Consider the following 20,827-nt stretch of genomic DNA (forward strand, 5'->3'; position numbering starts at 1 on the left):
TTCTATGACACCATGTAGAAAACAGTAGAAAATAGACTTTGCAATTAACTGAAACCTAGCTCCTAAGGGTGACATTATGTAGCCCTATCCTTTCCCAAGTGTATAGACCTTTTTATCCTGCAGAAAAGTTAAAGAGAGTATGGCCTAAATAATATTATCATCTAGTTGGGATATTATTTCCATGGGATTTTCTCAACATTTGGGGGTTTTCAATAGAGAGTTAGACTGACGTACTAGAGGAAAGGATCATAGATTTTGGTTCCAGACTTTTTTTTTTTTTTTTTTGAAATTCACTTGGTTATTCTGAGACTCCAGTAAAATACTGGAGGTGAAAGTTCTCTCAAAACTGTAAAGTACAAGTGTACAAGTATACTACGTTATAATTATCAACGTGTCATTTTCTAAATTATAACTGTATAATACTTGAAACCAAATAGCCTATCAATAGTTGATTAATGAATGAATGTGATAAATTCTTAATAATTCATAACTTTTTACATAGTTATTATTTTTAATGTTATGTAAATAGATGAGCCATTTAAACTGTTAAAGTACAAAGTGATAAAATGGTTTTTCTGTAGGGAAATTAATAACTAATTTGTAATTGTTTTATATTAAGTAAACTATAAATTTATTTTATATTATGTAATAGAAGCTATTTTCATTTCATTGATTATATTTATAAAAGGTTACTATTTTAAGTATTTATAATATGCTTAATGTGTATATCTAATGCATTAATTTTTGTAGTAAGATAATTTCAGAGTAACAGGATAATAAAACAATGCAATAGAATTTATCTAAGAGAGATGTTTAGGTTTTTAGTGGAGTATCAAGTTTTAACAGTCTTTCTTAACTTCAACTGTAGGAAAACACTTGTATAAATGAACACTACTTAATATAATCCTTTTCTTCTATATTGAATTATGTTTCAGTTAAAACTTAAAAGTTGGTATAACTGAAAGAAGAAAAAGGAAATAAATACATTTCAAACTAATTTAAAAATTATTTGAATCATTTTTGATATTAAAATATCTTATTATTTTTATAGACCAAATTATAATACGTGGGAGATCTGGAAATCTATCGGGAAAAATAATACATGTTAAAATAAAGCATAAGATAAAATTCCTGCACATGAACCATACCATTTTAGAATAAAGCTATGCAATTTACAAGGTACCCTTTATAAAGGCAGATGTATATTAAGTAAATGTTCAGTTGATTTGTTTGCAGGTGACATTCTACCTAATTGTCTTCTAGCTGTCCAGATGCCTAGAAAACTTTCAATACAACCTGTACTTTTTTCCCATAGGTTATTGGGGTACAGGTGGTGTCTGGTTACACGAGTAAGTTCTTTAGTGGTGATTTGTGAGATTTTGGTGCACCCATCACCCAAGCAGTACACACTGCACCCTATTTGTAGTCTTTTATCCCTCGACCCCTCCCACCATTCCCCCCAAGTCTTCAGAGTCCATTGTATTATTCTTATGCCCTTGCGTCCTCATAGCTTAGTACTTCTCAAAGTCCCACTATCACCATGTCCTGATCAAAGAAAAGATGAGATCACTGAGCCATAAACAAACAAACAAACAAAAACCTTCACTGTTGGCTTTGCTTGTCTTGGAGATTTCAAGGGCCTACAGAAGGCAGCGGTGAGAAATTTTGGCTGTTACTCTAACCCGTGAGAATGCCTCCAGATGACACAATTTTCCTTCCATGGGAAAAAAAAAAAAAAAAAGAAAAAAGAATTCAAAGAGAAATGTTAGAAGTTGGGGGAGGGTTTGCACTAGAATGGAAGGGAATAAAGAACTGTTTTTGAGTGGGAGTTGATGCTCCTACTCCAGCTGCTGGTTTCTAATCTGGAAAATACCCAGTATGCTTTTACTCCTTAAGTAACCCAAGAAGTATGCAGCTCTTGGGAGGAAACACATGTATTCACATGCAGATACTCATATTTATGATTAATTATATTTACATTTATAATTAAATATAAATACATTACTTTAAGTTATTTTTCCCTCACTATTAGCCTGTGGAAAAATTCCTTCCAATAATTTCTATAACTCTAATTTCCATCTCCTTCCTAAAGACTCAGGACCAATGTTTACTTTGCTGGGAAAGAGAAAAATCAGTTATTGTCTGACAATAGACAGTTTGTAGATATTTTTCTAGTTACTCTTTCCTCTCCTTTTTCTTTCTAAGTTTGGTAGTGACAAATAAATATTAACAAAATAAACTCCTTAACAGCATGAAGATTTAGTAGTTATTATAAAAGCAGAGTTCTACCTGGGAGTGTTGCCAATTGCAGCAGAGAATGTGCTCACCAGTGTTTCTCTTCTTCCTGGGCACACTGCGAGACTCATTTCTCAGAGTCTTTGCAGGTAAGTGAGCCAATGGAGTATGAGTAGAAATGATGTTCCCCATTTCCAGACCTGACTTTTAGACCCACTCATGCTGTGTTTCATACTCTCTTTCTTTGATCATTTACTCAGCCAGGTGCAGAGGATTCCACTGAGAACTTTGAGGCTTTAGGAGAGAGACATATGAAAGAAGCCTGGGCTAGCAGTGCACAGAGAGCCTTTTACCCCAGTTACCTTCACTGGACTCTGAGAGGAGCAAGAAATAGATCTTTATTGTGTTAAATCAAGATGCTTAACTAGTACAGAAATTCAGAAAGAACTAATGGTTGTCATGATCCCGGTAGTTTGGGTCTCTGCCCCGCCTTAGCAAAAGAACATTCTGATATATAAGAAATTGAGATTTCCACATAAAGCACAGCCTTTCTCCCTATAGCATGCAGACAAGGACTGCAAAAGATGTATGCAGCTCTCTTCAGGCTCTTTTGAAGTCCAAGTCATTTATTACCATCAGTTCCAGAACAATCATTTTCCAAATCTAGAAATCAGGACACATAATTAGATAACTCACAATTTAAAGAATGTGTCTATTCCTTCGGTCAAACTTCTTGTTTTATCACTTATTCATTTACACTTTTTAAATACCTTTTGAGTCATGTGCTAGATACTGTACTAAGTGGTAGAGGATGCAGTGCAGCACAGGTTCTAGCACCCAGCATAGTATTCTACAGATTGTAGGCACTCAACAAATAATTTCATGGTGTGAAACAAAAAACTAACAGGAAGTTAATTCAGTAAGACATGAGAAACACAGGGGTTGCTCCCCACCCCCCTTGATGTAGAAAGGACACCTTGACACAAGAAATGCAGAAAAAACTTCCTGCAGTCAGTATTCTCTATGTAAATGCTTTCTTATGATGTGAGACACTTTCTGGGATTGAGTGACACCAGAGATATGCAACCAGTCAATGTGTAGCTAACCTGATCTTGCCATCTCTGATTAACCACTGGATACACACACGCGCACGTGCACACGCACACACACATACACACACACACTCCTATATGATTAATTGTAAATTGGTTAATTGAAGCTCTCTGGGGTGTTTTCCTTCCTGATATTAACAACATAGTCAACTTGTCCATCCTAATCATTTTGTCTTTGAAAGAAAAATTGATTTTTAAAGCTCTAAAAGTAACAAAATTATTAGGTTATAAACTTTAATTTTATTATTACAAAGTATTTTTTATTACAAATCATACAAGACTTAAATTCCTTGATGATGTTTCTAATATTAGATGATGAGATGTCTAAACAATATTTCATTGAATTTTAATATCCAGGAGGCAACAAGTAACCAAGCTTGTGACAAAGATAGAGAATGCATTCTAAGCAAAGCTCAAAAATAAGATGCTACTGCATTTTTTTAACAGGAGCATTTAAATTCCTAATTTTCATCCTTTAAAAAAAGAGTTAATTATTTGTGTAAGCATTTTGCACAATACAACTATAGAATATTTATAAAGTGTTTGAAGAAATCTAGCTAAAATATACATATTTGGGCATTTTCCTGTTGACATATATATGTACATATATTTAATATTATATATACACATATATTTACATATATGTACATATATGCACATGTATTTAATGTTATATATACATATATTTGCATATATGTACATATATGCACATATATTTATTGGTGTAAATATTGCAGAAACTACACTATGAAATTTGAATACAGTGTTTAAAATTTATTTGTATGTGCATTTTTGATATCCCCAAAATAATCAAACCACTTAATAATACACTCTAAATATAATAAGTTTTTACAATACATTTTTCTGCATAGATAAAGATAATTTTGGCAAATATTAACTTAGGCATATGTATGCAAAGGCCAACCTAACTTTTTCACATTATCTCATTCCTCCACAAATATACAAATGCTCAGTAGTGTTTATAGTTACTGCCATGAAGTATTTTTGTATCTTCAAGAGTGCCTTTGGGTTTTTGTCTGTAGGAAGGCTTTGATTGCCAAAAGTAGTTTCATCAACAGTGGAAATTAAAAGTAACCTTCAAGATCCTTTTAGACATGAGTAGGCTTTCTGGGGACAACTCTGTAGGAAAACTGACTGAAAAAGATAGGCTATTCACCAGACACTGAGCTGAATAATTTAAGTGTGGTGAGCTCAATCTCCTTTTATACTGTTTTCTCATTGAACATTGATTGAAATGTCATTAAAAATAATGAATGGCTAAATATATGTTACCCAAATTATTTCAATGCCTATTATCTAAAATGATCAAATGATTTTCATAATGGATGCCATTATGAAAGACTCAGTTTTTTGCTCTTGCCTGTTCTTGCTGTTCCTGTTGTGATAACTCAAGGCACATTCATCAGACTCCACGTGAACTGGCTGGAGTGACAGTTGGTGAATCAGCAGTTGGCCAAATGATGAACTAGAGCGTAGTCTGTCATTCACATGTTTCTCTAGTGAGGACTAATCTTATCCTAGGAATGATGTAAACTTTTCTAATGTTATTATCAAGGGTTGAATTGAGCATTCAGGAAATGCTCCACATGCTATAATTTGGTCTTCTGAAAATTAGGTTCCAATCTTTGTGTAATTCATCTTTAAATATTTGGGCAACAAACAAAATGTCTTTTTCAAATCCTTTTCTTTTTCTCCTCTGAAAATCATTTATCGGCCTATATAAACCAGAAATACTGGCATGATTTGGTCCAAGCATACTATTTCAGTGCTTGTCTCTATGGTGGCATATTTCAATGATGTCAGTAGATTTCCAGGACTTTACATTAGTGTTCACTTCATCCCTGCAGATGATCCATCAATTTTATTTTCTAATGACGTACCTGCAATGGCACTCTTTCTTACAGTATATGTCTCTAAGTACAGAATTCCTTGTAGCTCAGTGCTCTCATCTTATGTTACCAAAAATGTAATTTTGAATGCTTTGGCTAACAAATGAAAATTGAATTTAGTATGGCAATCTATTTAGAGAAAACTCATTATGTATTTCTTTTTGCCCCTGTAGCTTAACAAACTGGAAAATTTGAAGTAGCATCATGATCATCATCACCAAAAGCAATAACAGCAGCATAACCACAATTTACATTAAAATGCCTAAGAGATATTTATGATTTATACTGGACCTCATCAGTTAGAATCATATCTGTTGACTTATTGATAGAAATCTACTTACAGTGTATTTATTTGTGTATTCTGGGATGTAGTAGACTCAAAATTAGTTACTACAGTCTCAGACCACATGGTGTATCTCCTCTCAAAAGCAAAATTATATTTTCTATCTCTACCAGTAGATAAAGATTTATTCATATCTCACTGGAACCTAAAAGGTTATTTACAATAAATGGAAACATTATGAACAAATGCTGTACAATGTTTGGAATAGAAAGGGTCTTATTTGAAATGACATTTTAATTTAAAATACCTTTTTTACAAATGTTAACAATTTATGGAATTAATATGCTAAAATTACGTGAAGAGTTTGCCCCATTCAAAATGTAACTCAATCATGGAATAGCATGCAAACCCTAACTAAATGTAAAAGAGAGACAGATTTAGGACTTTAATAATATAACATTGCAAAAATAAAAGTTTTTAATAAATGTTAGTAAGACAAGTGAGTTAAAAGAAACAAATGTGTATACTTATGCTACTATATGCTGCTATAAAAATGTGTTTTTACTTATAGTGGCAATTGTTTATTGATCTTTTAGAACTACCAGATAAATTGCATAGATGTTCTTATTTAACTGGAGATATAAATATATTTGACTGGGTCTTGCTCTGTCACCCAGGCTGGAGTACAGCAGTGTGATCATAACACACTGCAGATCAAACTCCTGGGCTCAAAGGATCCTGTCACCTCATCTTCCTGAGTACCTAGGACTACAGGTGCCTAATACCACACTGGGCTAATTAATTTTTTTTTTTTTTTTTTTTTTTTTGTAGAAATGAGGTCTTACTATGTTGCCCATACTGGTCTCAGACTCCTGCCCTCAAGTGATCCTCCCACCTCAGCCTCCCAAAGTGCTAGGATTACAGGCATAAACTACTGTGCTGGCCTTATTTTATGTATTTTAATTATTATTATTATTATTTAGAGACAGGGTCTCACTCTGATGTCTAGGCTGGAATGCAATGGTGCAATCATAGCTTACTGTAACCTCAAACTCTTCAGCTGAGGCAATCCTCCTGCCTCAGCCTCCTACGTAGCTGGGACCACAGGCATGTGCCACCATGCTCAGCTAATCAGCCAAAATATTTTATATTTAGTACTTTAACTTCATTTTCAAAACTTAAAAGACAGATCTTCAGTGATGTTCATAAAGTTCTCTAACTTCTGAGAGGTGATAAGTGGCTGAGTTTGGATACCAACTACAGTTTTCTGGGTAGGTAAAGACTGTACCTTCTACTAAGCTGCTCTGCTGCATAAGTTAAAATCAATCAACTCAAATAATAGGAATCTTATGCAGTGTTTTTTGTTTGTTTGTTTGTTTTTGTTTTTGTTTTCTTGAGATTGCTGTGCCGCCCAGGCTGGAGTGCAGTGGCGCGATCTCAGTTCACTGTAACCTCCACCTCCCGAGTTCAAGCAATTCTCTGTCTCAGCCTCCCAAAATGCTGGGATTACAGGCGCCTGCCAACACACATGGCTAATTTTTTGTATTTTTAGTAGAGACGGGGTTTCACCATCTTGGCCAGGCTCGTCTTCAACTTCTGAGCTCGTGATTCACCTGCCTCAGCCCCCCAAAATGCTGGGATTACAGGCGTGAGCCACCATGCCTGTCATTTTGTTTGATTTAAAATCAACTTTCCTATTAAATACTTGTAAAATAACCATGGGTTGGCAGGGAAACAGAGATCAATATTTTCTTCAAATGAGAGCAAATAGGTAGGATAGTCCATTTGCAAATTATTTTCTAGAATTAGATTATAATAAATAAAAATTGAAAATAAAAACTTAGTCAAAACTTAAAATTTTAGTCCAGTGGACAAGTTTCAAGACTAGTTCAGCCTCAACTTTAGAAAGGAAGTGACTATTTCAGATAATCTCTTCATTATCATCATTGTCATTCAGATTCCAAGAAAAGAGCCAATTGATCAAATAAATGGAATGGAAAAGTTAATTTATATACTTTTACACATCTCAAGTATTAAACACTTAAAATACTTTTCACAGAGAATAAGGTGTTCATAGGGCAAGCTAAAGAAGCGATTTAAAAACAATTTGATATATCTCTTTTGATAAGTATTCTGGGTGTTCTTTTGAATGTGATGTTTGTTTAATCCTAATAGTTGTTATATGGTAATCCAGAGTTCTGAAATGTTATGTACTTGTTTTTTTTTCTCTCTCTCTTTTTTAACAATTTCAACTTTTATTTTAGATTAAATACGCATATGCAGATTTGTTACATGGGTATACTGCACCCAGGTAGTGAGCATAACACCTGATAGGTAGCTTTTCCTCCCATGCCCCCTCCCTACTTCTCCCCCTAGTAGTCTGCAGTGTCAGTTGTTCCCATGTGTATGTTCCTGTGGGCTTAATGTTTAGCTCCCACTAACAATGTGAGAACATTGATTTTCTGTTCCTGCATTAATTCACTTAGGATTATGGCTTGCAGGTCCATCCATGTTGCTGCAAAGGGCATGATTTCTTTCCTTTTTATTGCTGTGCAATATTCCATAGTGTGTATGTATATTTTTTAATCCAGTCCACTATTGATGGGCACCTAGTTTGAGTTTGTTGTCTTTGCTATTGTGAATAGTGCCATGATGATGATCTTTTGGGTTTAATGATCTATATATCCAGAGATGGTATTGCTGGGTCAGAGTGTTCCCTTTTCTCCACAGCCTTGTCAGTATATGTTGTTTTTTGACTTTCTGATAATAGCCATTCTAACTGGTGTGAGTTGATATTTATTTAATTGTGATTTTGATTTGTATTTCTCTGATGATCATGTGCATTTTTTCCTATTTGTTGGCCACTTGTATGTGTTTTTTTTGAGAAGTGTCTGTTCATGATCTTTTCCCATTTTAAAAATCAGGTCGTTTTTGGCTTGTTGATGTGTTTAAGTTCCTTATAGATTCTGGATATTAGACCTTTGTTGGATGCACAGTTTGTAGATATTTTCCCCCATTCTTTTTTTTTTAAATTTTCCCCCATTCTGTAGGTTGTCTGTTTACTCTGTTGATGGTTTCTTTGCTGTAGAGAAGCTATTTCATTTAATTATGTTCACTTGTCAATTTTTGTCTTAGTTGCAATTGCTTTTGGGGACTTAGCCAAAAATCCTTTGCCAAGGCTGATGTTGAAAAGGGTATTTCCTAGGTTTTCTTCTAGGGGTTTTATAGTTTGAGGTCTTATACTTAAATCTTTATTTCATCTTGCATTAATTTTGGTATATGGTAAAAGGTAAAGGTAGAGTTTCATTGTTGTGCATATGGCTAGCCAGTTATCCAAGCACCATTTATTGAACAGGAAGTCCTTTCTCCATTGCTTGTTTTTGTCAGCCTTTATAATGGTTGTAGGTGCGCGGCTTTATTTATTATTAATGAGTTTTCTATTCTGTTCTGTGGTCTGTGTGTATATTTTTGTACCACTACCATGCTGTTTTGGTTACTGTATCCTTGAAAGTATAGTTTTAAGTCAGAGAATGATGCTGCTGGGTTTGTTCTTTTTTGATAAGGATTACTTTGGCTAATTGGGATTTTTTTTTTTTTAGTTCCATACAAATTTCAGAATAGTTTCCTATAATTCTGTGAATAACGACATTGGTAGTTTTATATCAATAGTGTTGAATCTATAAATTGTTTTGGGCAGTATGGCTATTTTAACAATTGATTTTCCCTTTCGATGAGCATGGGATGTTTTCCATTTATTTGTGTTGTCTCTGATTTCTTTCAGCAATGTTTTGTAGTCTCCTTGTAGACATCTTTCACCTCCTTAGTTATCTGTATTCCTGAGTATTTTATATTTTTTCTTGTGGCTATTATAAATGGAATTGGGTTCTTGATTTGACTAACAGCCTGGACATTATTGGTGTATAGAAATGCTACTGACATTTATACACTGCTTTTGCATCTTGAACCTTTCTAAAATCATTTATTGCCCTAGTAGCCTTTTGATGGAGTCTTTAGAGTTTTTGAAATATGGAATAATATTGTCAGCAAAGAGATAGTTTGATTTCCTGTCTTTCTATTTGGATGCCTTTTATTTCTTTCTCTTGCCTGATTACTCTGTCTAGGAATTCCAGTAGTATGTTGAATAGGAGAGGTGAGAGTGGTCCTCTTGTGTTGTTCAGGTTCTCAAGGATAATGGTCCTAGCTTTTGCCCGTTCAGTATTTATACTGGCTGTGGGTTTGTCACTGGTGGCTCTTATTATTTTGAAGTATGTTGCTTTGATGCCTAGTCTCTTAAAGGGATGTTGGATTTTATCAAAAACTTTTTCTGTATCTATTGAGATGATCATATGGTTTTTTTCTCTTAGTTGTGTTTATGTGGTGAATCACACTTACTGATTTGCATATGTTGAACCAACCTTGCATCCCAGGAATAAAGCTTACTTAATTGGGGTGAATTATCTTTTTGATGTGCTGCTAGATTTGGTTTGCTAGTATTTTGATGAGGATATTTGCATCTATGTTCATCAGGGATATTGGCCTGATTTTTTTTTTTTTTGGTCATGTCTCTGCCAGATTTTGGTGTTAGGGTAATGCTGTCTTCCTAGAATAAATTAGGAAGAAATGCCTCCTCCTCAATTTTTTGAAATAGTTTCAGTAGGATCAGTACCAGTTCTTCTTTATATGTCTAGTAGAATTCGGCTGTGAATCCTTCTGGTCTAGGGCTTTTTTTGGTTGCTGGGTTTTTATTACTGATTCATTTTTAGAGCTTGTTATTGGTTTATTCATATTTTCAATATCTTCCTGATTCAATCTTGGAAGATTGTGTTTTTTCTAGGAATTTATCCATCTCCTCTAGATTTTCTAATTTGTGCGCATAGAGTTGTTTATACTATTGTATAGGGAATCTTTTGTATTTCTTTAGGAACAATTGTAATGTCATCTTTGTCATTTCTGATTTTACTTATTTGAATCCTCCTTTTTTCTCTCTGTTAATCTGGCTAGCAGTCTATTAATCTTGTTTATTTGCTTTGAAGAACCAGTTCTTGGTTTCATTGATCTTCTGCATTAATATTTGTACTTAATTTTGTTAAGTTCTTCTCTAATTGTAGTTATTTCTTTTCTTCTGCTAGCTTTAGGATTGGTTTTATTTTTTTTTTCCAGATCCATTAGGTTCAACATTTGATTGTTAATTTGAGATCTTTCTAACTTCTTTATGAAGATGTTTAGGGCAATAAATGCTCCTCTTAATACTGCATTAACTGCATTCCAGAGATTTTGGTAGATTGTGCCCCTGTTTTCTTTAATTTCAAAGATTTTAAAAATTTCTGCTTTAACTTTGATGTTCACCCAGAAGTTATTCAGGAGCATGTTGTTTAATCTCTATATATTTGTGTTGTTTTGAGAGATCTTGATATTGATTTCTATTTATATTGCACTGTGGTCTGAGGGTTTGCTTGGTGTGACTTCATTTTTTTAAATTTATTGAGACTTGCTCAATATGATGAAGCATGTTGTCAATCTTAGAATACATTCTGTGTGCAGATGAGAATAATGTATATTCTGTGGTTGTTGGGTGACATGTTCTGTAGATGCCTATTTTGTCCAGTTGGTCAAGTGTCATGTTTAAATCCATAGTTTCTTTGTTAGTTTTCTACCTTGATTATGTAATGCTGTCAGTGGGTTATTGAATTCTCCTACTATTATTATGTGGTTGTCTAAGTCTTTTCACAGGACAAGAACTTATTTTATGAGTCTGGGTCCTCCAGTGTTGGGTGCATATATATTTAGAATTGTTAAGTCTTCTTGTTGAATTATACCCTTTATCATTGTGTAATGTCCTTCATGGTCCTTCTACATTTTTATTGGCTTAAAGTCTATTTTTTCTTGTATAAAAATGGTGACTTCTTCTCTTTTTTCTTTTCTGTTTGCATGGTAGATCTTTCTCAACCCTTTGAGCCAATGAGTGTCATTATATATGACATGGGTCTCTTGAAGACAACAGATGGTTGGGTCTTGTCTTTCCATTCAGTTTGCCACTTTATGTCTTTTAAATGGAGTGTTTGACCCCACTTAATTCAAGGTTAGCATTGATATGTGTGATTTTTGATCCTGTTAGCTGGTTGTGCAGTTGCTTTAAAGTGCCTGTGGGCTATCTGCTTAGGTGTGTTTTGTGGTAGCAGGTGTTTTTTTCATTCCATGTTTAGCACTCTCTAAGGACCTGTTGTAAGTCTGGTTTCTTTGAAACAAATTCCCTCAGTGTTTGCTTATCTGAAAAGGATTTTATTTCTCCTTCACTTATGAAGCTTGGTTTGGTAGGATATGAAATTTTTGATTGGAATTTTTTTTTCTAACAATGCTGAAAATAGGCCCTCAATCTCTTCTGGTTTATAAGGTTTCTGCTGAGAAGTTTGCTGCTAACCTCATAAAGTTCCCTCTGGATGTGATTTGACCTTCTCTCTGGTTGACTTTAAGATTTTTTCATTTGTGTTGATCTTGATGAATCTAATGACTATGTTCCTTGGGGATGGTAGTCTTACATTGTATCTAGCTGGGGTTTTCTATATTTATTTGCATGCCAACCTCTCTAGTGAGATTAGGAAACTTTTAATGGACTATATCCTCAAATATATTTCCCAAATTGCTTATTCTCTCTCAGGAATAGAAGGGAGTCATAGATTTTGTCTCTTTATATAATCCCATATTTCTTGGAGGTTTTGTTCATTCCTTAAAACTTCTTTTTCGGTCTGAGTTGATTTAAAGAACCAGCCTTCAAGCTCTGAGATTCTTTCCTCAGCTTAGTCTTTTCTGTTCTTAATACATCTAATTGTATTATGAAATTCTTGTAGTGAATTTTTCTAGAATTTCAGTTTTGTTTTGTTTTTTTTTTTTCTTAGAATGACTGTTGCTCTGGGATTATTTTACTGGATTCCTTGAATTCACTGGATTGGATTTCAGTATTCTCCTGAAACTTGATGAGTGTCCTTGCCATCCAGATTCTGAATTCTATGTCTGTCATTTCAGACTGGTTAAGAACCATTGTTGGGGAGCTAGTGGACTCGTTTGGAGGTAAGCAGACATACTGGCCTTATGAATTAGCAGAATTCTTGTGCTGATTCTTTCTCATTTTGGAGGGTTGGTGTTCATTTAACTATGATATAAGTTGAGTATAGTCACTTGGCTTCATTTCTGGATGCTTTCTGAGGGTCAGGGCTCTGCATAGGATCTTTATGTATGGGTGAATTGTTGTGCTTGTTTTCACAGGCATATATGTTATTAGCAGGATAATTTTTGTTGTTGTAGTTTGGGCTGTGATGCAGTAGATGGTGCTTAAGAGTAATGGCTTATAGGTAGGCTAATACCAAACTGTACCACTTTATGTACTTCACTCAGTTTGCAGACATGCTCTGTGGTTGAGGGGAGATACACTACTCCCTCACCAGGTCTGCTTATGGCCCACTGGGGAGCCCCTTTCAATCACTGGCACCATGTCCACATTTCTTTTGTTAGGTGCTCTGGGCCATGGGGCTCCCTTAAGGAAAGGCTACAGCAGGGAGATATGCCACAGCCTTTCTGGAATGGTCCTTCAGAAGGAAGCTCACCCCACTTCCACCCTGGCCCAAGAACCTGTGCATCTCACCTGTTGCAGTGCTTTTAAGATGGGGGCTCCTTCCCTGCTCAGGTGCAGGCTACAGAGCTTGGCTCATTCTCCCCAGCTGTGTGCTGCATCCCTGGGGGTATCCCATGGCTCAGGGTTGGGTTCTAGTTGTGCTGAGGGATCTGATGTGCTCTTGGGTTACCAGGAAAGTATTCATGTGGAACAATGCACTCAGACTGGACTGCAGAGGCCTCACTGTGCACTTTTTTCTGCAGAACAGTTAGGCATGGACCCTATGGGGGCCAGTGGGCAGGAGAGGCCAGTGGGCAGGAGGGCTTATGGAATACACGTGCTCTAGTCCCACAGGGAAACCAGCCCTGCTCTCTCTTAGCTCAGAGGTCAGCTAAGGCCAGTGCCTCCCGGAGGTGCATAGAGATCCCTGGGGCGTGGCCATCTATGGCTGCTCTCTGCTGGAGCTGCCCAGTGAACAAACGCTCCCAGGCTCCATGCTGTCTGAAGGCTTGTCTCTGCCTGCTCCCTAGGAAGATCCTCCAGACAATTCATAAGTCCATGGGGGATGTGGGGTCCCCTGTAGAAAGGATCCCAGAGGTTCATGACAAGTGTGAGTCATCCTTCATTCACTTCTTTCCCAGGAACCATTCAGGATCAGGAGCTAGCCCTAGCATTCAGGTACCCTGCATGGGGTTCCCAGCTTCCTCCCTGTTCAGTCTCAGCTTCAGCATCACCTCTTCATTGAGTTCGGCATTTTCTTTCTGAAGACATTCCCGAATTATGGTGGTTTACTTGATAATTTGGTCTCTCTGAGTGGGAGCAGTGCTTCCTGGCTGCATCTAATCAGCCATCTTGTTCCCCCTTCCCCATGTCCTGCACTTTTAAAGATGTCTACAATGATCAACATTATCCAATAAACTGACTGAGCAATAATGCAATATAAGTATTTTGTAAAAGTAAAAGTGGAGAAAAGTGTAGAATGCATTATACATTAACTTGAGTAATACAATAATATCAGGTTCAATTTGTAGAAAATTATTTTGGTCATATTTAATATGACCAAAGATAAGGGAAATAGCAGCAATGATGATACTTTATTATTTCTTAGTATAATAATATTTTAGACTTGTGGTTTGTTCTTTCCTCTCTTTTATATATATGGATATATAGATAGATACTGATATTTTATTTTGTGCTGCCAAAATAATCAGTCTGCTTAACTTATTTTTTCCCAATATTCTTACATTTTGCCTAACAGACTTGCACTTCTTTAAATTTGCATTTCCTTCTTATTCTTTTTTAGTCTTTCTCCAATTTGCTCTTCTATTTTTAACATATTTGATTTCTTTTTTAAATTCTAGAACTTATTTTTTTTTAAATCTGAATAAAATTCTCTTTGTCCTCTGCTATTTTCCCCTATTCAGTCTGTAAGAACTACTCATTTCCACCATATTAGAGCTTAACTACTCCAATGTCACTATTCTCAACCTGTTGTTTATAAAGCCAGTGAAAAATAGCAAATTCAAAACGTCTTTCCAGAACACACATCGGGACCAAGAATGTATGTCTTAAAATGTATAGTACAAAAATTGTGACGTATAGGTATGAATAGAGTAAGTATCGAAGGTGATCAGCGATCAGAAGATTTTGTGTGTATGTGTTATGTATGAGTGTGTGTGTGTGTACATAAATGTGCATGTATGCCATTTTAATTTTAATTTAACAAGAAATCAGCTAAAATTGGTGGGTGGAGGCTAGTTATTTATTCAAAGTGTATCAAGATAGAGATAAGTAAATAATATAGTGAAAGATAAAACATCTATCTATGTAGATGTAGGAATGCAAAGAAACAGTATGAAAACACAAATGGCAAATCAACTTCATTAACTTCCTTAATGCTTATAGCCTACATCATTCTGCTTGTGTGTTTTAAATTTCATCATGGATTTAATGAAAGGTATAGAAGAAACTGCAAGGCAGGGTTAGAAAGCAGAGCACACTGGGGATTCAGAAACTATGAACTATGAACTATCTGAACCAAGTTAGGAGATTTGGTTGAAGAGATTTTATCTACAAGGGGAAGATTAAAGATGCTTAACGAATTTGAAATATATGACCAAAGGCTCTTTGCCAGCTCTTCTCCAGCTTGCTCTAGACCAGACAAAGAACTTCATTTAAAGTACAGCATGAGAAATGATTCTGATGAAAGGATTTGTTAAATGCTGTTACAGAAGTCAAGTACAAGGTCCTCAAAGTCATTAATCATAGAATTTAGATTTACTCATTCATGGTTGTGTCTTAGTCCTCCTTGTAACTTAGATTTATTCCATTTTAGTGATTTTATGTGGTTTACTTTAGAAAAAAATGCCTTAATGATCCAACTGGACCAAAATAATATGATCATCTTTAAAAGCCATTAAAATGACATTCAAAATCTAAAAGTGAGTGAATCAGTGATCATGAGGACATTCAAATATTGCATCTCAGGCCTCATAAAATCCATTGATACCATATTTTTCTCTAAACCAGAAATATTTAGGCCAAAATGGTTCAAGCTATTTTGATCATTTATTTTTTTTATCTGGTCTGGGACCCTGGGCCTAATGTCTTACTGAGTAAAAATCAATTGCTAGTAATTATACTAAAATAAGTACACAATATTGGAAATCAGAAAACAACCTGATCCTTGAGCCAATCTTCAATAGGTTTATGGTGCTGAGTCTTACTTTCCTTAGCTATAAAATAAGAGGATTGGACTAGATTCCTACAAGTGGTTGCTCCCATTTTAATTGCTTTAATCCTAGGAATCTACTATATTTAAAAATCCAAAAGAGCTGTATTAAAGGACAGTGTGACAATGTGAATATGGACGTTGTAGAGAGTTTCAGACAAGTCTTAAATGTTTACAATATAGCCATCCTGCTACATAAAAGTTTGTCTCCCAGAGGATATATCTAAATCATTCTTTGGCCTGCCTTAGCTCTGGGAGAGACTAAACAAGCATCATGCATGAATTGTGCATGCTTGTAAAGCACACAGAAATATGTTATTAGAAAGTAGTATTTAACCTAAATAGAAAATCAGTAAAGTAGCATTTTAAATTATCTTGTAGCCTGATGAAAATTCAATTAGAACATGACACCCAAACATTTAGGAAATGAAGAAGTTTTCTAAGTACTTTAAAAAAGGAAAGAGAGATTGACTCTTCATATGTTCAAGAAGTAATTGGGAGAGTTATGTGAACTGGAAGAGGCCTCAGATGTGAAATGAACTAGGCTTCATGTAAATGAAAGGTATAATGATGGCTAAAACACGTACAAATCAGATAGCACCTGCCTGAAGTACTTAGACCGGGGAAAGAAGGAGAAGAAAGAAGATAGTGTTCAAAATGTTTGCTTAGATATTGATTAGAAGGTGAAATGTCAACTGGGCTTTCTTGCTAGACTGGGTACCTAGCAAACGCGATCCCATGAAATAGGCAAAAAGAAGTAAAGAATATGCACATCAACTATTTGTATGTGACATGGTCTCAAGTTAGCGATTGATATACTAAGAGTGTTTGCCTTTGAGATGTTTTTCCCCAGTAATAGTATCTAGATTGCTTGAAGAAATTACCAACACACTTAAAATCTTATAAATTCACTAGATGAATAGAATAGAATGAAAGACCAATGAATTATGCTTTTAATGAATTTATTGCAACTTTGTTGTCATTTTCTACTTCACACTTCTTTTTACCACGTATATTTTATAGCAAAAACACACAATTTTTCCATGTGGGTGAGAATTTGAGTTATAGCCACAATATTATTGTTGAAGTATGTTTTTCAAAGTGTTTACAATAAAATGACTCTGGTAGTATGTTACAATATTGTGAAAGAATAATAATAATGATCACTAAAAACAAAGTAATGAACAAAACCAGAAGCCACAAAGAAACCTTTCCAAGAGAGCATTTCCAACATTTTATATAAGGATGAATATATTCTTATATTTCCTTATATGGAGAATAATATATATGACATGCTGGAAGAAGAATAAAATAACTTAAAAAAAGAGAGAACGAACCAAACACAGAATGTACTTATTTTTGTTACTGTTCAAATTATTATGATGGGAGTTGCACAATAATGTTTAACAAGCACAAGCTTCAGACTCCATCACATCTGAGTTCAAAGCCTGAGCCCTAGGAGCTTGGTCAAAAGCCTCAATCTTTGTAAGTCTGTTTGCTCATCTATAATATGTGGATGGCAGTTCTGAGCTTATAGAATTTTCATTATAATTAAGTGAAATCACAAAACCAAATCAGTTCCTCTTAAGTGAGAAAAAGTGGCAAACTTTGTTGTTACTATTTTAATATTTATTATGAATATTTATACTTACTACCTTTTTCAATATCTATAATTAGACAATAAAAATATTTCCATTTTAAGGCATTCAATAATAGCTCTGTTAGCTTATAAAATGCTTCCTTGAGTTTCTTTTGGTTTGGTAAACATTTTTTTTAAAACCTTCATTGAGATTGCTCTGGTTTTCAATATGATAAAGTGTAGGTCTCTATTTTAAACATCTTTTCTGAGAAGATAAGTAGCTATGTGATTTGCAAAATGCACAGCTTGTAAGTCTTGTAACTTTAAAATATTTCCCTTCTACTCTCTGCCTGCAGCCCTTCATCTCTCCGTTTCTTGGTCACCAGTTGAGTACAAACTCTCTGGTTTTAAAATGTTATCTATGTAAATTCTTCTGCCACAGCTGGACAAGATGCATTCAAGAGTTTTTCTGTTTCCTGTGTGGTGAAGCAGCTTTCCCCTAACGACTATTTCCCATCAGTACCACAAAGACCTACCTTCTTAACCACTGTTTCAACGGTTTCTTACCACTTCCACCTTTCTGTAGAACATTTCATTTGGAAGGAGAGTCACAAATACTTGTTCACTGGGCTGTTCAGACTGATAACATCTCTTGGGACTTGAACATTGATGCACAATTCTCATCTGGAAAAAAAATTCAACTGTCAAACATTGGCAAATAATACCAGAAATGAAAACAAACTCTTTTCTGTCTTAGTGTCACCATAAGATAATTTGTTTTGCTCTCTTAGAGAATAAAATTCTTTACCTTTTTTCTAAAAATCAAAGTAACAACATTTCATTATTTGTCTATTTTGCTTACTTTAGCAAAAATTTTAATACATTTGGATTCTAAGCATGTGTTTTACTGATAAATGCATTAAATTGTTATTAGAAACTTTAGACCTAAGAATAGAAAATCAAATGAGATTGACAAACATGGTAACATAGGCTTAATTTTTTAATAAGGAATGAGAGAATTCTAGTACTTTATTCTAATACAATAAATAATGTCAAGACTTTTCTTTACATGTTCAAGATTTTTCATCTAAAAAAGACCCATGTTAATAATTAACTGCAGAAACAAATTATAAGTATTATGTCTACATTTCTTATAAAGAAATAATATCTTAATATAGCCTTTAAAAATCATAATTATTTTACCTGCTCATTTGTAAAATACTAAATGTATTTGAATTATTTTTCATAAATTAAGGAATTATAAAAGTTTAACTGTCATTTGTATATTATATCTTGATCTTTTCATTCATTTTTATTTTCTGGATTTATGGTCTTTGTTCTTATGGTTTTCATTCTGTTATATGTCTCCAAGATATTTTCAAATAGAGTTTTAACTGAGTGATGCTAGATTAGAACATTTTCTAGTTCAAAATATTTGATGATTCAATAACATAAATTATGTTATGGCTCAAAATTACCCCTCCCCTCAATAAGCACACACTGATAAGCAATGACATGTGTGGAATAAAAATGACAAGAAAGTATGGCTCTGTCTCAACAAAAGGCAGAACTGACAGCTAATGTTTATTACTGCTCTAAGCACCAGAAAGTGTGTACTAAAGAATACTAGGTTTTTAGACTGTGAATAGGTGTTCCACATACAACTACAGACATGCCAATATCTACTGGAATAAATTGGATAATTTCTTGCTGAAATAAAGTTAAGTTGGTATCTTTACACAGGTGTTCTCATAGACTTTGATGTGTTAACACTGTGAACATTCCAGAGGAGGATATGGCACAGATCTCTTGAAGCACCTCCTAAAACTATGAAAACACCCTTCGGCTCTATTAATATGTAAAACAAATATTGGCAAATTGTTGATTAAGAATCTGCTTATGCTGTTTTTCTGTACATTTAAGTAACCACAAATTGTGTTTTTTCTTTCACAATATGTCACTTCCTTTCCATTCTCAATGTCCCCACCCTAGTTTGGGCTTTTGCCTCTCTCTGCCCACCTCTAGTTTCTCTTCTTGTTCCATCCTATGAATTTCATCATATTAATCTTCTTAATGCAGCTCTAATAAGATCACAAATTTCTTTGAATATTTGCCACAGTTTCCTTTATGAAGAGCAAAAATCTTTCAAAATGTAATCTGATATGCAGGGGTATCTATAATGCAATCCCAACCAACTTTCTAACGTTTTTTTTTTCAAATGGCATTATTTCTTGACCCACCTGTTTGATGAATTGACCTGGTCACCAGTCATGTCAGAGATTTATTTTCTCTGATCTTTTGATCACATTAGTCCTTTGTCTGGAATATGCTCAACCAGCTTGTTCCTATTGAGATCCAGTGTAGTCCATTCCTTGGTTCAAATTGAAATGAAATTTCCATCATGGAACTCTCAGATTCTTCCAACAGGACAAAGCCTTCCCCTCATCTGAAACTCCATAAAAGTTTCTTACAAAACTTTTGAGGTATATATCACATCTGTGTGTAGTTGCCTCAGTTGCCTGTCTAAACTGTGAAATGGTTTGGGATAGGAGATAGAACATCGGGGAGAGATTTCTGCTAGGAAGTCCATAGCTTTAGGCAGTGGTCAGTTATATATGAAGTGGGTGCAGGGGCATTCATCTGATGAGTTTATTATTCTGATAAAGTAAATGCTAAAACATTTCAGAATCACTTCTTTAAGAGAAGAGCTATAAGATACTCATATTACCTTCGGCAAAACAGCTTTTATTATTTTATCCTTTTTATACTTTATTGAATACACCAAATTTAGAGTGTGTTTTCCAAATATTTTATATGCCTTCATATTTGCTTTTATTCTTTGAACAGAAGATAGAAAAAAAATTCCTCTGTCCAAAAGAGTACATCTTCTTTTCCTCCTTTTACTAGTGCTATTGCAGTCCTTCAAGACCCTAAACCATGCTAGCCCCAGATAGGTACGTTAACCTTAAAGACAGCGCCTAGGAAATTCTTGAGTGCATCACATCTAAAAATCTCTATTTATGAACATTAGACATTATTGTGATTTTAAAATTTCCCTAAGACAAAAATAAACTAAAATATTCTAAGTAGAAAATAAATAAATACATATAAATAATTTTACATTAAAGCAATTAAGAAAATTTCTCCCTAAGACAGCTGTAATTTCAGGGCAACTGTGGAGCCCTACCAGGACTGAAAGATCATCTTACATCTAGGATAATCTGGTCATTAGAGTTGTGGAGGGGAACTCACAAACATGAATCAATATTTCTAATACATAATACTTTATGCTGTAGACCACATCTTTAAAAGAATTCTGTTCTCTTCCAAAGAGCAGTAGAGACGCAGACCCCGAGTTATACTTGAGGAAC

General features: G+C 34.5%; 1 long non-coding RNA gene across 1 annotated transcript in view; it reads right to left on the reverse strand.

The window, feature by feature from the left end:
• LOC107969669 (uncharacterized) overlaps nt 1–20,827 on the reverse strand; it is a 58,398-nt gene that overhangs the window by 17,111 nt on the left and 20,460 nt on the right. The window contains exon 2 of the long non-coding RNA XR_001711630.3: nt 18,024–18,140. This is a non-coding gene — a long non-coding RNA (uncharacterized LOC107969669). The remainder of the gene's footprint in view (nt 1–18,023; nt 18,141–20,827) is intronic.

Source organism: Pan troglodytes, chromosome 1 (assembly GCF_028858775.2).
Source record: "Pan troglodytes isolate AG18354 chromosome 1, NHGRI_mPanTro3-v2.0_pri, whole genome shotgun sequence".
NCBI lineage: Eukaryota > Metazoa > Chordata > Mammalia > Primates > Hominidae > Pan > Pan troglodytes.